The 13,919-nt window shown below is 34.9% G+C and overlaps 1 protein-coding gene across 2 annotated transcripts in view; it reads right to left on the bottom strand.

Annotated features, from left to right (window-relative positions):
- Positions 1 to 13,919, bottom strand: part of GC (GC vitamin D binding protein) — a 233,924-nt gene that overhangs the window by 58,613 nt on the left and 161,392 nt on the right. The window lies entirely within an intron of this gene.

Raw genomic sequence — 13,919 nt, 5'->3', positions numbered from 1 at the left:
GCACCCCTGCAGGGGTAACCAGCATGAAGTAAAATAAGGTATTCCCTCAGCCAGGTAAATCCTGTGTGCCAATCTCCTCAGAGGTTATTTCTGGATCAGGTCTCCCATAAGTATAGTGGAATTCAGTATAAACGATATGGCCTCATATATGTTTCACATCCATCAAGTAAATGGGCAGATTCCAGGTTATATAAAGAAGAAGAGCCTCATATGGTGAAAGTACTGTATAAACTCACTTCTTTATTTGTATAAAAATATAGTACTCACATTTAAAAGCAGGGTAAACGAATGCACAATGTAATAGGGACCGCAAAACCCTCGGCTGGCGGTAAACTTCCGGGACGCTATGCGTTCCAGCGACCGGATCTGTGTTCCAGTGGAGCGGAAATGACGTAATTACGCTCTACGCGTTTCATCACCATTGACGTCATCAGGAGCAGCGTCAATAACGCCATCTCTGCTGTTAATACACTAGTAGGTTACTAGGCACCGGAATAGTCCTCTGTAAATACCAAGCGTTCCAGCCAATAGGGTGAATCCTCATGTAAACCGTCAGATGTTGCCGGGTAGAAATTACGGACATGCTGGGCAGAAAGATGTTAAAAAACCATGTACCAAATAATGCCCACACCAGACTGTGAGTTAATTGACAAGTAAACAGCACAGTGTGATGATGGACAAGAAGCATCCCACAATGGCAAACGTACAAAACAAAAAAGTGGATGCGATTAAGTTATACGGTTAGTTGGTATATAATTGTATGGTTAACTGGTGTGCGACGTGCGTCTAAAAGTCAAAATATATATATAACGGAAGTGGGTGAGAGAATGGTCTGTGAGACCCAAAAAATAATTGGATCTGAATATGAAATTGACAAAAATGATTAATATATATATATTAAATATACATAAATAGTGAAAATAAAATGAAGTGTATAAATTATTATTTAGTAGAAAATCGAATGAATGTCGAGGTATTAAGAGTGTAATGATGTAAAAAATCTCAATTAAAAGTGAAACATATATAAATGAGAAAGAAATTGGGAAAAAAATTATAAAAAATATAAATAGAAAAAAATGAGAGAATATATAAATATATATAGATGGGGAAAAAATCGAGAGCCATTCCTGTGGTCCAGTAACCATATTTTACAGTAGTTACACAATTCAGTAATAAATGACAGCAGCTAATTCTAATATATATAGAGAGTTCTTCAGCATTTATAAGTGTTCAGAAGAAATTATACCACAGATAAAATACAGCAATACAATGGAGATTATAAATCATTAAATATTAAAACATAAACATGTTAGTATATTGAGTACAAAAATCTGGGTTTTTAGTGTAAAAAAATAAGTATAAAATATATAAATTTCTTAAAAACTTGTTTTATATTTGGAATGAAAGAATTAGGAGATAGAAAAATAGCCACATAGGTAGATTTGTAGTGGTGCATTTGCATAAAATTGTATATAATGGTAGGAAACTGAATTTTTTGGGGGTTAAGTCTGATAACCACTAAAGAGTGGTACTAAAGAGAGGGCAGTATACCTTAAGTATTATACCGATGTAGGAATATAAAATGGGGGGGGGGGAATCCCTTATTAGATAAGAGAATTTAAATATTAAAAAGTCTATAGGAAAAAATATAAAAATATTAATATTACATATTGAAGGCCGATATTGTGAAAAATTATGCTAAAACAAGAAATAAAGGGATATAATATTAAAAATCAGAAATAAAACAGTTCAAATCTATGTCCAAGTTGAGTCCTCCAGGTTGGAGAGATTCAAGTTGGTATATCCATCTGGTCTTGTTTTGTGATATTTTTCTGGTTTTGTTCTCTCCTCTCCAATGTTCTTTTATTGTGTCTATTCCATAAAATATTAGACCTTTTGGATTACGGTTATGTACATCCCGAAAATGTTTTGACAAACTGTGCTTTGGAAAGCCTTTTTTAATATTGCTAATGTGCTCTCTTATACGAACTGAGAGAGGCCTAGTGGTCCTGCCAACATATTGAAGCCAGCAAGGGCATTCAATAACATGAGTGATGTGTGTGCTATGGCAAGTAATCAGATTTCTTATCTGAAAAGTTATTTTGTTAACATTAGATTTGAATTGTGTAGTCTTTTTCTGTTGTGCAGGATTATTTTTACAGGCCAAGCACTTTCGACATCGGATAAAGCCCTTCATGTCGGGAAATATTTTCACCTGGTTCGGTGGATCTACTACATTGTGGACAAGCCTGTTCCTCAATGTAGGGGCTTTCTGGTAGATACATTTTGGTTTGTTTGGTAAATTTTTAGAGAAGGTCTTGTCGGATCTTAAAATCGGACAATATTTATTAAAAAAAATTTCAACTGTTTTGTCGGGGTTATTGGGGGTTGATTAAAATAATAATAGGTAAAAAGAAAAATGATTTTAAAAGCCATGTGTATTTCACATTATGCATAAGAGATTCTGAATGGTGCTGCCTGGCGTCCATCTTGTTTTCAGGGTGAAACAAAGTTCATATATACTTGTTAAACAAAATGTCTCTCACAGGCTTACAAAGGGTCTATGGTTTCAACAGAGATCTTTGTATTTCTATGTAATCGTAAATAAGATCCCTTTTGACATCTCGATCAGATAAAACTTAGTCAGTCTGACGCTATGTTAAGGGGGATATCTCAGTCTGTCTATAAGTATATAACAATGGACAATACCCCAGTATATTCTAGCAGACATTTAAAGATGAACCATATAAGTTTTTATAGAAAACATCATCATATATAAGATGTATATTAACGATAATACATTGTATTCTTATTAATATAGAAGTGTGAACTTGATACTTATATAATATTAGATATATAATATATATATATATATAAGTATACTTTTCTAATAAGTGTAAAGACATGTGTATCTCGTTACTAATTACCTCATTTCAGAGAAGTTTGTGTGTAGGTCTGGTGTAAGTTTTTATGACACTATAGATCTTCCTATCCTAGTCTGGATGCCTGACAGTTATGTCAGAATCCAAATAAGTAATGGCTATTCACTAGCCAGAGGTCAGAGAGGTCATCAGATAAGAACATGATGGGTAATTGTTTCAAATTATGTTAAATACAAAATCTAATGAACGATACGATACTGCCCTCTGGAGGCGAAATACCAGGTGCAGTCTTGAGATAATTTGAGATATTCCAATATAAAAATATTATATTGTGTTAAATAATATAATTATTGAAATGGCATTACTTGCCAAGATACAGGTGGACATTTATGTATGTACTGGTAGTCTGGACAAAGTTTTATGTTGTGTTATATGATTAATCTTACATATAGAGGAATCATCCTTAATTTTATTAGACCAAGTATGGGGTTAATTATCAAAAGGGGTGTGTCTCTGACCTCACCAGTTTAGGTATAGAATATCCCAACCAATTGGGATAATGTTTCATCCCTCTGGGTTTTACTTATGGTAATTTTTATAGCTCTTTGTTCTTACCATATAAAAGACCAACCCAGATGAGAGAGAGGACACATCACTTTACACTACTGACAACACACCTCACACTTACACCACACACGCTATTACATTTTTCAATAGACTCATGCAGACATACTCCCTGATCCACATCATTCATCTGAAACTTGGAGGAAACTCCTCCCTCACTGGCATCCATCTTAGGACTCTGGTAACACCATCTTAAGTGTGGTAATTATGCCTTGCTGTATTATTTGATTTTATTCAACAATTGTTTATTCTTTCCTTATATGTTTTATATTGCATATTTAAGGGTAATGAGATTACAATCCCAGCCGTATAAGCCATGGTATATTTTTCTCTAAAAAGCTGATTTTTGTTTTTATACATTTTTATTAATATCAGATTCAGTGCATTATTTGCAATTTTAAATCTTCCGTTTTGCATGGCTTATTCTCATTCCTTCTGCAGTGGAATGACTTTGGGCCGTGTGATTCGCAGACCATTGTAGTCTGTTTATATAGAACATTAATTTATGGCTTATACTATACCTGGGAAGAAATGGTAATCTTGCTTTCGTTTTACTTTCGTTTTACTTTCACTTTGTTTTAGTTTCACTTTCATTATTGAGCTAAACATCACATTGCATTGATTATTTGAAGTTAGTATTTTTCTGTAGAAGTTATCTTTTTGTGTCATTTCTTGTTTGATCATATATTGTGTTTACATGTCTGGCGAATAAATATTTTTATATATATTCCACACTGTAGACTGTACTCACTAAGATTGGTATATGCTTTTAAAAAGAAATTAATCAATTAAAAAGAATTCACGACATTGATTTATGGCAATAGGTGAAGACTCTCCTTTTTCACAGATCTTTGCTTATTAACCATAAATAAATACACTGCTATATTCAGAGCAGTATAAATATTCTGACATAAGTACGAGCGCAAGATATTTATTATTAAATATTCTTACATATAATGGAGGCACTGCTGAGATAATTATTGATTTCTTACATATGCCAATCATAAATATTGATCAGGTGACATAATCAATAACTTTGAAAAAAAAAAAAAAAATTTTTTTTTTTTGAATAATTTTTTTTTAATTGTGAATGTGATAGAAATGCCTTAATTAATAATGCCTACAGCAGGTAATGTTCACGCTGCCAACTCTGGCAAGGTGTGAGTCCCTAGTGGTAATGCCACAACTCCAGTGGATTTGGCACAGATCATAAATGTGTGGAAACACCTCTCTGAGTCTGAAATGGTGGAATATGTAAATGCTGGTTAGAGTCATATATCAAAATCCTCAGAAGTCGGGCCAATAAAGGGCATCTGACATGGGTGGAGGACAACCTGTATGTATGAACTCACCAATAGCTTATCTAACACCAAGAGACGTCAGGAAGTGTGATCACATACTTTTTGGTCATGGCTAATCTTACTGTATCTTTATGAGGAACTGCACCAGAAGGCTCAGCAAAAAGGAGTTTAGTAAAGTTTCAATCTCCACTTCAAATAAATGAGAGTATGAGATAAGGAACCTCCTTGAGCAGGTGAAAGTAACCTCTATTGGGACACATACGTTAAGAGAATGTAGCGTGAAACTGTAAAATTAAGTAGAAATGTGGCAGAAGTTTTATCAAGTAAACTGTAATGAAAGTAACCATTGAAAGTGAAATGTTAATGATTAATGCAATAATTAGGAAGTTTTGAGCAAGGAAAAATGTTTTCTAGCAAAAAGTTGCCGAGTAATCAGCAGTAGAAAATTTTGAAAAAAATAATAATAAATAAAAATGTAACAGTTCATGTCATGACAGGAACTCATAAGTAAATACATAGCAGAGTTCCATAAGGTCATGGTGTCCATACACATGGGCAATGCGTTATTAGTCCTGCTTTAAATATGATGTAATTATTCATAGACCCAGATATGATTCCCAGTCTGTTGGTTATGACCCAGACAAGGGGGGGGAAGCAGGCAAAGAGTCCATGTCCTACCCCAGCCATATTCCTAATATAGGAGGGCAGAAATTGGGCAGCCATGCATAAATAGGTATGAGTCATATCAGGTCATTGCAAAAAGACTAGCACCCCTAAAAAGACACCATGCACCTCCAGAATTTAAAAGTTTTAAAAAGAGTACTGTCCTGTATATTTTTTTTTGTTAATAAAAGGTCCTTAAACTTTATTGATCATCTTGAGGCCTATGAAAACAACTTTCTGTGTTGTGCCTGCAGGATGTCATTTAAAATGCAGCCCATATAAAACTTCACTGCTGCTAGAGCTGTGATCTACAATTTAAAATGTACACAGCACCAAAGCCCCACTGAAATTTTTTTTTACTGTACTCAAAAGTGCCTAACACCCTTCAATGAAGGAGCTGAGTACAACCATCTGGAATTTAAATCCCTGTGCTTTGATGCATTGCCCATGTACATAATAATAAGTTTAGTAACAGGTGATATGCCACCTAGGCCCCAAGGGGACACCGGATACCTTAAGGAGGACACCGGACATCCCATTAACAAGGGGGGGGACACCCACAAATAAATAGGGATTTGCCCCATCCTAGGGTTCCCCAAAATCCTCGGGAAGTTCAAGTGACATTAAGGCCCAGACCTCACGCCAGAACCAAGTAACTGGTTCTGATGGGGATCTGTCCCATATGTCTGAACCCGAGAGACATAGGCACCGCAGGAGGCGGAGCCAATAATTGAACTCTGTAAAGTTTTCAGCAGAATAGAAGCCAAGTTGCAACAGCTGATCAATTGGTTCACTCAGGGCACTGCAGCCCAGAACTAAAATAAAATCCATCTCTAGGAACAAATCCTGTAGCCAGCCAAAGGCCATAAAATCCTTAAATGCCCAAGTGGCAGGAATCAAAGCGATACACTGAATAGAAGTATAGGATACAGAGGTTCTAACACCCTTTTATCCCAGGTCACAGCATTGAGGATCCTGAAATCCCTGTCAGGGGGGGATCTTGGTTGTGAGATACTAACTACCCTCCTATTTTTCAGTGGTCACTTCATCCCTCTGACTCAAACAGGTCGCTTAAAGCGGGCACATTTTGAAAAATCGCCAATGACGGTGATACCAAGGAGGATCAAACCCTAATGACGTAATGCAGTCAAGAGGTTAAAGGTTGTATACGGTAACCAAGAAGGAATCCTCAATGCCAGGTAGTTTGTTGCCTACAATAAATTGCATTGATGCCCCAAAGGGGGAGATATTATATTTTTCCCTAAGTAGTAGGTAAACTTTAAACAAAATATTGTATCATTGTATAATTGTTCAATGCGTAGTATCCATGGTGATAAATACAGTCCCATGTTAATAAGCCCCCAGAAGTCAGTCGCCCTAGGAAAGATTGCATATATAGTTTCACCTTCCGTGGTGCTCATATAAAAGGCTGATCGCACGGTGGAGTAAAGGAGAACTCTGAGAAAGCTTAGGGTACCAACATCGCATTGAAATGTCAATTGATAAGAATGTATATTCATACTGTATGTTTCATCTAATAGGAAGAGATTAACCTTCCATGCCAGGTCGTTGATTGGTACAGACGATGATGTTTGCCAAAAGACACAGCGATCGGATGGGTCGTCTCTCCTTAGAGCACAGCTCAGGATGGAACCCCTCATTGCATCAGGTCCCTCTTCAGGAATCAAGCTGCGAGACGCCACAGATTCTTGTTGAAGGAGAGGAAGATTTGTTTCTACAGATCTTTGTGCATTTGATCCGAGGAAATCCATTGAGAGGAATCACACTACCTCCTGTTTTCAATTGAAGGAGATGTGAGAATGGTGCATTGCACATGTGAGCAAAACCTCAGTCTAGGTGTATGACACTCTAGACCATGCTGAAACCATTCATTATCCAACCAATATCCAAGGTTGAACATCCAAACAGATTTCTCGGATTCCTGATTGCCAACATCGTTTTACTGCGCTTTGAATGGTAGTTGCTAATGCCATTGCGGCAGTTAATTTCTGTCTCCATCAAGACTTTGCAAGCTGGAGATGCAGATTTCAAGGAACATTTGAGTTTCTTTACTAGGAGATCAGAATTTAAAGAGACTAACAAGGAACAGTTTGTGACATAGCTAACACCAGCAAAGTCGCTACGAACTGACATTTTGAACTGATTTTTTTTTCTCAATTTCATTTTTACCGCTTTACTTAAAAGTTATGAACAATTCCCAATATGAACTATTCTCTTACAAAAAGAGAACAAGACATTTTTTTTTTCCACTACTCCTTAAAAAGCTTTCTTTCCAGATAGGCCTAAGTTGCTCACTTGTCTACTGGGAAGAAAGGGGGGGATATGTCGGGGTTATTGGGGGTTGATTAAAATAATAATAGGTAAAAAGAAAAATGATTTTAAAAGCCATGTGTATTTCACATTATGCATAAGAGATTCTGAATGGTGCTGCCTGGCGTCCATCTTGTTTTCAGGGTGAAACAAAGTTCATATATACTTGTTAAACAAAATGTCTCTCACAGGCTTACAAAGGGTCTATGGTTTCAACAGAGATCTTTGTATTTCTATGTAATCGTAAATAAGATCCCTTTTGACATCTCGATCAGATAAAACTTAGTCAGTCTGACGCTATGTTAAGGGGGATATCTCAGTCTGTCTATAAGTATATAACAATGGACAATACCCCAGTATATTCTAGCAGACATTTAAAGATGAACCATATAAGTTTTTATAGAAAACATCATCATATATAAGATGTATATTAACGATAATACATTGTATTCTTATTAATATAGAAGTGTGAACTTGATACTTATATAATATTAGATATATAATATACATATATATATAAGTATACTTTTCTAATAAGTGTAAAGACATGTGTATCTCGTTACTAATTACCTCATTTCAGAGAAGTTTGTGTGTAGGTCTGGTGTAAGTTTTTATGACACTATAGATCTTCCTATCCTAGTCTGGATGCCTGACAGTTATGTCAGAATCCAAATAAGTAATGGCTATTCACTAGCCAGAGGTCAGAGAGGTCATCAGATAAGAACATGATGGGTAATTGTTTCAAATTATGTTAAATACAAAATCTAATGAACGATACGATACTGCCCTCTGGAGGCGAAATACCAGGTGCAGTCTTGAGATAATTTGAGATATTCCAATATAAAAATATTATATTGTGTTAAATAATATAATTATTGAAATGGCATTACTTGCCAAGATACAGGTGGACATTTATGTATGTACTGGTAGTCTGGACAAAGTTTTATGTTGTGTTATATGATTAATCTTACATATAGAGGAATCATCCTTAATTTTATTAGACCAAGTATGGGGTTAATTATCAAAAGGGGTGTGTCTCTGACCTCACCAGTTTAGGTATAGAATATCCCAACCAATTGGGATAATGTTTCATCCCTCTGGGTTTTACTTATGGTAATTTTTATAGCTCTTTGTTCTTACCATATAAAAGACCAACCCAGATGAGAGAGAGGACACATCACTTTACACTACTGACAACACACCTCACACTTACACCACACACGCTATTACATTTTTCAATAGACTCATGCAGACATACTCCCTGATCCACATCATTCATCTGAAACTTGGAGGAAACTCCTCCCTCACTGGCATCCATCTTAGGACTCTGGTAACACCATCTTAAGTGTGGTAATTATGCCTTGCTGTATTATTTGATTTTATTCAACAATTGTTTATTCTTTCCTTATATGTTTTATATTGCATATTTAAGGGTAATGAGATTACAATCCCAGCCGTATAAGCCATGGTATATTTTTCTCTAAAAAGCTGATTTTTGTTTTTATACATTTTTATTAATATCAGATTCAGTGCATTATTTGCAATTTTAAATCTTCCGTTTTGCATGGCTTATTCTCATTCCTTCTGCAGTGGAATGACTTTGGGCCGTGTGATTCGCAGACCATTGTAGTCTGTTTTTATAGAACATTAATTTATGGCTTATACTATACCTGGGAAGAAATGGTAATCTTGCTTTCGTTTTACTTTCGTTTTACTTTCACTTTGTTTTAGTTTCACTTTCATTATTGAGCTAAACATCACATTGCATTGATTATTTGAAGTTAGTATTTTTCTGTAGAAGTTATCTTTTTGTGTCATTTCTTGTTTGATCATATATTGTGTTTACATGTCTGGCGAATAAATATTTTTATATATATTCCACACTGTAGACTGTACTCACTAAGATTGGTATATGCTTTTAAAAAGAAATTAATCAATTAAAAAGAATTCACGACATTGATTTATGGCAATAGGTGAAGACTCTCCTTTTTCACAGATCTTTGCTTATTAACCATAAATAAATACACTGCTATATTCAGAGCAGTATAAATATTCTGACATAAGTACGAGCGCAAGATATTTATTATTAAATATTCTTACAGTTTTATATTGTTTGTTAAAACCAGTGATAAAAGCACAATCAAAATTTTATTTATTATTCCTTGTTTTATTATTAAGTAGGTCCTCTCTCTGCATGTTCTTGATTTGGTTCTTGGTTCCTTCTAAGGTAGGTCTATGGTATCCTTTCTCTTCAATCCTAGTAGTGAGTTTGTCTGCATGAATTTCATAATCTTCCAATTTAGTGCAATTCCATCTAATCCTCATATATTGTCCTTTGGGTATGTTCTGCTTCCATTTGGGATGGTGGCAGCTGGACGTGGGGATATAACCATTTTTGTCGGTAGGTTTGAAGTATGTCTTAGTTTGCAGGTCATCATTTTCTCAAAAAATTTGAAGGTCCAAAAAATCAATCTGCTCCCTATTGTAGCTTCCTGTAAATTTTATACCATATTGGTTGTCATTGAGTTCTTGTATAAAAGAATCCAGAGTTTCCTGAGTCCCCTCCCACATCATGATTATGTCATCTATGTAGCGGCGGTAGAACCGTACGTGTGGTATATTCTTTCCATATGTCATTTTTTCCTCTAACATGTTCATAAAAATATTTGAGACACTGGGGGCATAACGAGCCCCCATCGCGACTCCCTTGGTTTGCACATAAAACGTTTTATCATACCAGAAATAGTTTTTGGCCATTGCTAGTTGGAATCCTTCCAGTATATAATTAATTTGGGCATGTTTCAAATCTGTCTCTTCGAATAAGGCTTTTTTGACCCCTTCTAGGCCATCTTTCTGGTTGATACCGGTATACAATGAGTTAGCGTCAATTGCTACCAGAATCCACGAATCCCCTAATTTGAGATGTTGTATCTCTCTAATTAATTGGGTGCTGTCTTTTAAGTATGATTGGCCCTTACATACTTACTTACATTTGTCAAAACATTTTCGAGATGTACATAACCGTAATCCAAAAGGTCTAATATTTTACGGAATAGACACAATAAAAGATCATTGGAGAGGAGAGAACAAAACCAGAAAATATCACAAAACGAGACCAGATGGATATACCAAATTGAATCTCTTCAACCTGGAGGACTCAACTTGGACATAGATTTGAACTGTTTTACTTCTGATTTTTAATATTATATCCCTTTATTTCTGGTTTTAGCATAATTTTTCACAATATCGACCCTCAATATGTAATATTAATATTTTCATATTTTTTTCCTGTAGACTTTTTAATATTTAAATTCTCTTATCTAATAAGTGATCCCCCCCCCCCCCCCCCGATTTTATATTCCTACATCAGTATAATACCTACGGTATACTGTCCTCCCTTTAGTAATTGGTTATCAGACTTAACTCCCAAAAAATTCAGTTTCCTACCATAATATACAATTTTATGCATATGCACCAATACAAATCTACCTATGTGGCTACTATTCTATCTCCTAAATCTTTCATTCCAAATATAAAACATGTTTTTAAGAAATGTATATATTTTATACTTATTTTTATACACTATACACCCAGATTTTTATACTCAATATACTAACATGTTTATGTTTTAATATTTAATGATTTATAATCTCCATTGTATTGCTGTATTTTATCTGTGGTATAATTTCTTCTGAACACTTATAAATGCTGAAGAACTCTCTATATATATATTAGAATTAGCTGCTGTCCTTTATTACTGAATTGTGTGACTCAGTAAAATATGGTTACTGGACCACAGGAAGGGCTCTCGATTTTTCCCCCATCTATATATATTTATATATTCTCTCATTTTTTCCTATTTATATTTTTTATAATAATTTTTTCTCAATTTCTTTCTCATTTATATATGTTTCCTTTTAATTGAGATTTTTTACATTAATGTTAAACACACTCTTAATACCTAGACATTCATTCGATTTTCTACTAAATAATAATTTATACACTTCATTTTATTTTCACTAATAATTTATGTATATTTAATATATATATTTTAATAATTTTTGTCAATTTCATATTCAGATCCAATTATTTTTGGGTCTCACAGACCATTCTCTCACCCACTTCCGTTATATATATATTTTGACTTTTAGACGCACACTAGTTAACCATACAACTATATACCAACTAACTGTATAACTTAATTACATCCACTTTTTGTTTTGTATGTTTGCCATTGTGGATGCTTCTTGTCCATCATTACACTGTGCTGTTTTACTTGTCAATTTACTCACGGTCTGTGTGGGCATTATTTAGTACATCGTTTTTAACATTTTCTGCCCAGCAACCAATTGCGTGCATATAAATTCCCCCCATTGGCCATGTAGACTATTCGTCTGTAATTTGCATGTCGGAATTTCTACCTGGCAACATCTAACTGTTTACATGAGAATTCACCTATTGGCTGGAATGCTTGGTATTCACAGAGACGATTCCGGTTGCCTAGTGACCTACTAGTATATTAACAGCGGAGATGGCGTGATTGACGCTGCTCCTGATGACATCAATGGTGACGAAACGAGCAGAGCGTAATTACGTCATTTCCGCTCCAATGGAACGCAGATCCGGTCGCTGGAATGCATAGCGTCCTGGAAGTTACCGCCAATGAGGGTTTTGTGGTCCCTATTACATTGTGCATTCGTTTACCTGCTTTTAAATGTGAGTACTATATTTTTATACAAATAAAGAAGTGAGTTAATACAGTACTTCACCATATGAGGCTCTTCTTCTTTATATAACCTGGAATCTGCCCATTTACTTGATGGATGTGAAACATATATGAGGCCATATCGTTTATACTGAATTCACTATACTTATGGGAGAGCTGATCCAGAAATAACCTCTGAGAAGATTGTCACACAGGATTTACCTGACTGAGGGAATACCTTATTTTACTTCATGCTGGTTACCCCTGCAGGGGTGCTGAGCTCTGGTGAGTGTGGGGGATACTGAAAGGTGGGCACTGGTTTCCTCACCCGGCACCTAATACCTGGATCACCTCGGAATTCACCCATCAAATTTGTCTTGAAGCCTCATTAACTAATTTATCACTTTATGGACTTTTATCACAATTTTTTATTAATTTTTTATATTCTTATATTTCTTATAAAATTCATAATCACAATTTTCACTTATTGTTTTACATTGGCACATTTTTTGAGAGTTTGCGTTTAAGATCGCTTTTTATTATATTTACTTATTTATTTCAATGAATTTATCATTGCCAATTGAATAATTGGATTCACCCAGCACAGAGTCACTTTGTTTCTTTCACAATTTTATCCCAACTATTTCCCGATATTACTGTATTTTAATTTGTCACATGTTGGCCACCTAGCACCTCATTTATTTTTATTACAGTATTCTCTATATATTCATCATAATATTGTGGTCACTATCACCTTATTGCACCTAATGCACTTGTTATATTATTGATTGTTACTGTTATATTACCATTATTATTTAATGCTAACTGTGTTAACTATATTACTATCTATTACACATTTTCTCAGTGGTGCAATACACCCAATCACCGCCACTACAAATATACCAGAATACTATTAGGCAGCGCCACCCACCTCACCATTTCTATATACATTTGAATATAGACGTTCAGACTATATTTTGAGGTAGGCAGCAGCCATTAACTATATCCACTAGCACAGAATTTCCAATTTGTAGTGACTGAATCCTATCAGATGTAGTCACTATTTGGGTACTCAAGCAGCCGCAGATGTTGTGGCTGCTTGAAACCGATAGGCGATAGCGGAGATCCCTCCATCCATGCTGTTTAGTGTGGATGGAGGAATCTATTAGAATTTATGCTTGTATGGCTAGCCTTATACACAAGTCTTTCATAGACATACAATAGATGGAGATAATATTGCACTTTTTATCAACTCAAATACCTAAAAAGTAATTCCTAAAATATAACTACATTACCACAAAAATATGTAATTCAAATAAGGAGGGAAGTTTGGTCCTTTACATACTTTAACCTGTGTGATCCCTTAGAAAGAGACTATGGTTCCCACTTAAAGGTTGAACCAGCCATTCATTA

The sequence above is a fragment of the Pelophylax lessonae genome (genome assembly GCF_965119305.1).
Source record: "Pelophylax lessonae genome assembly, chromosome: 1".
Classification (NCBI taxonomy): Eukaryota; Metazoa; Chordata; class Amphibia; order Anura; family Ranidae; genus Pelophylax; species Pelophylax lessonae.
Note: the sequence above shows the minus strand (reverse complement) of the source record. Positions and strands in the feature narration are given on the sequence as shown.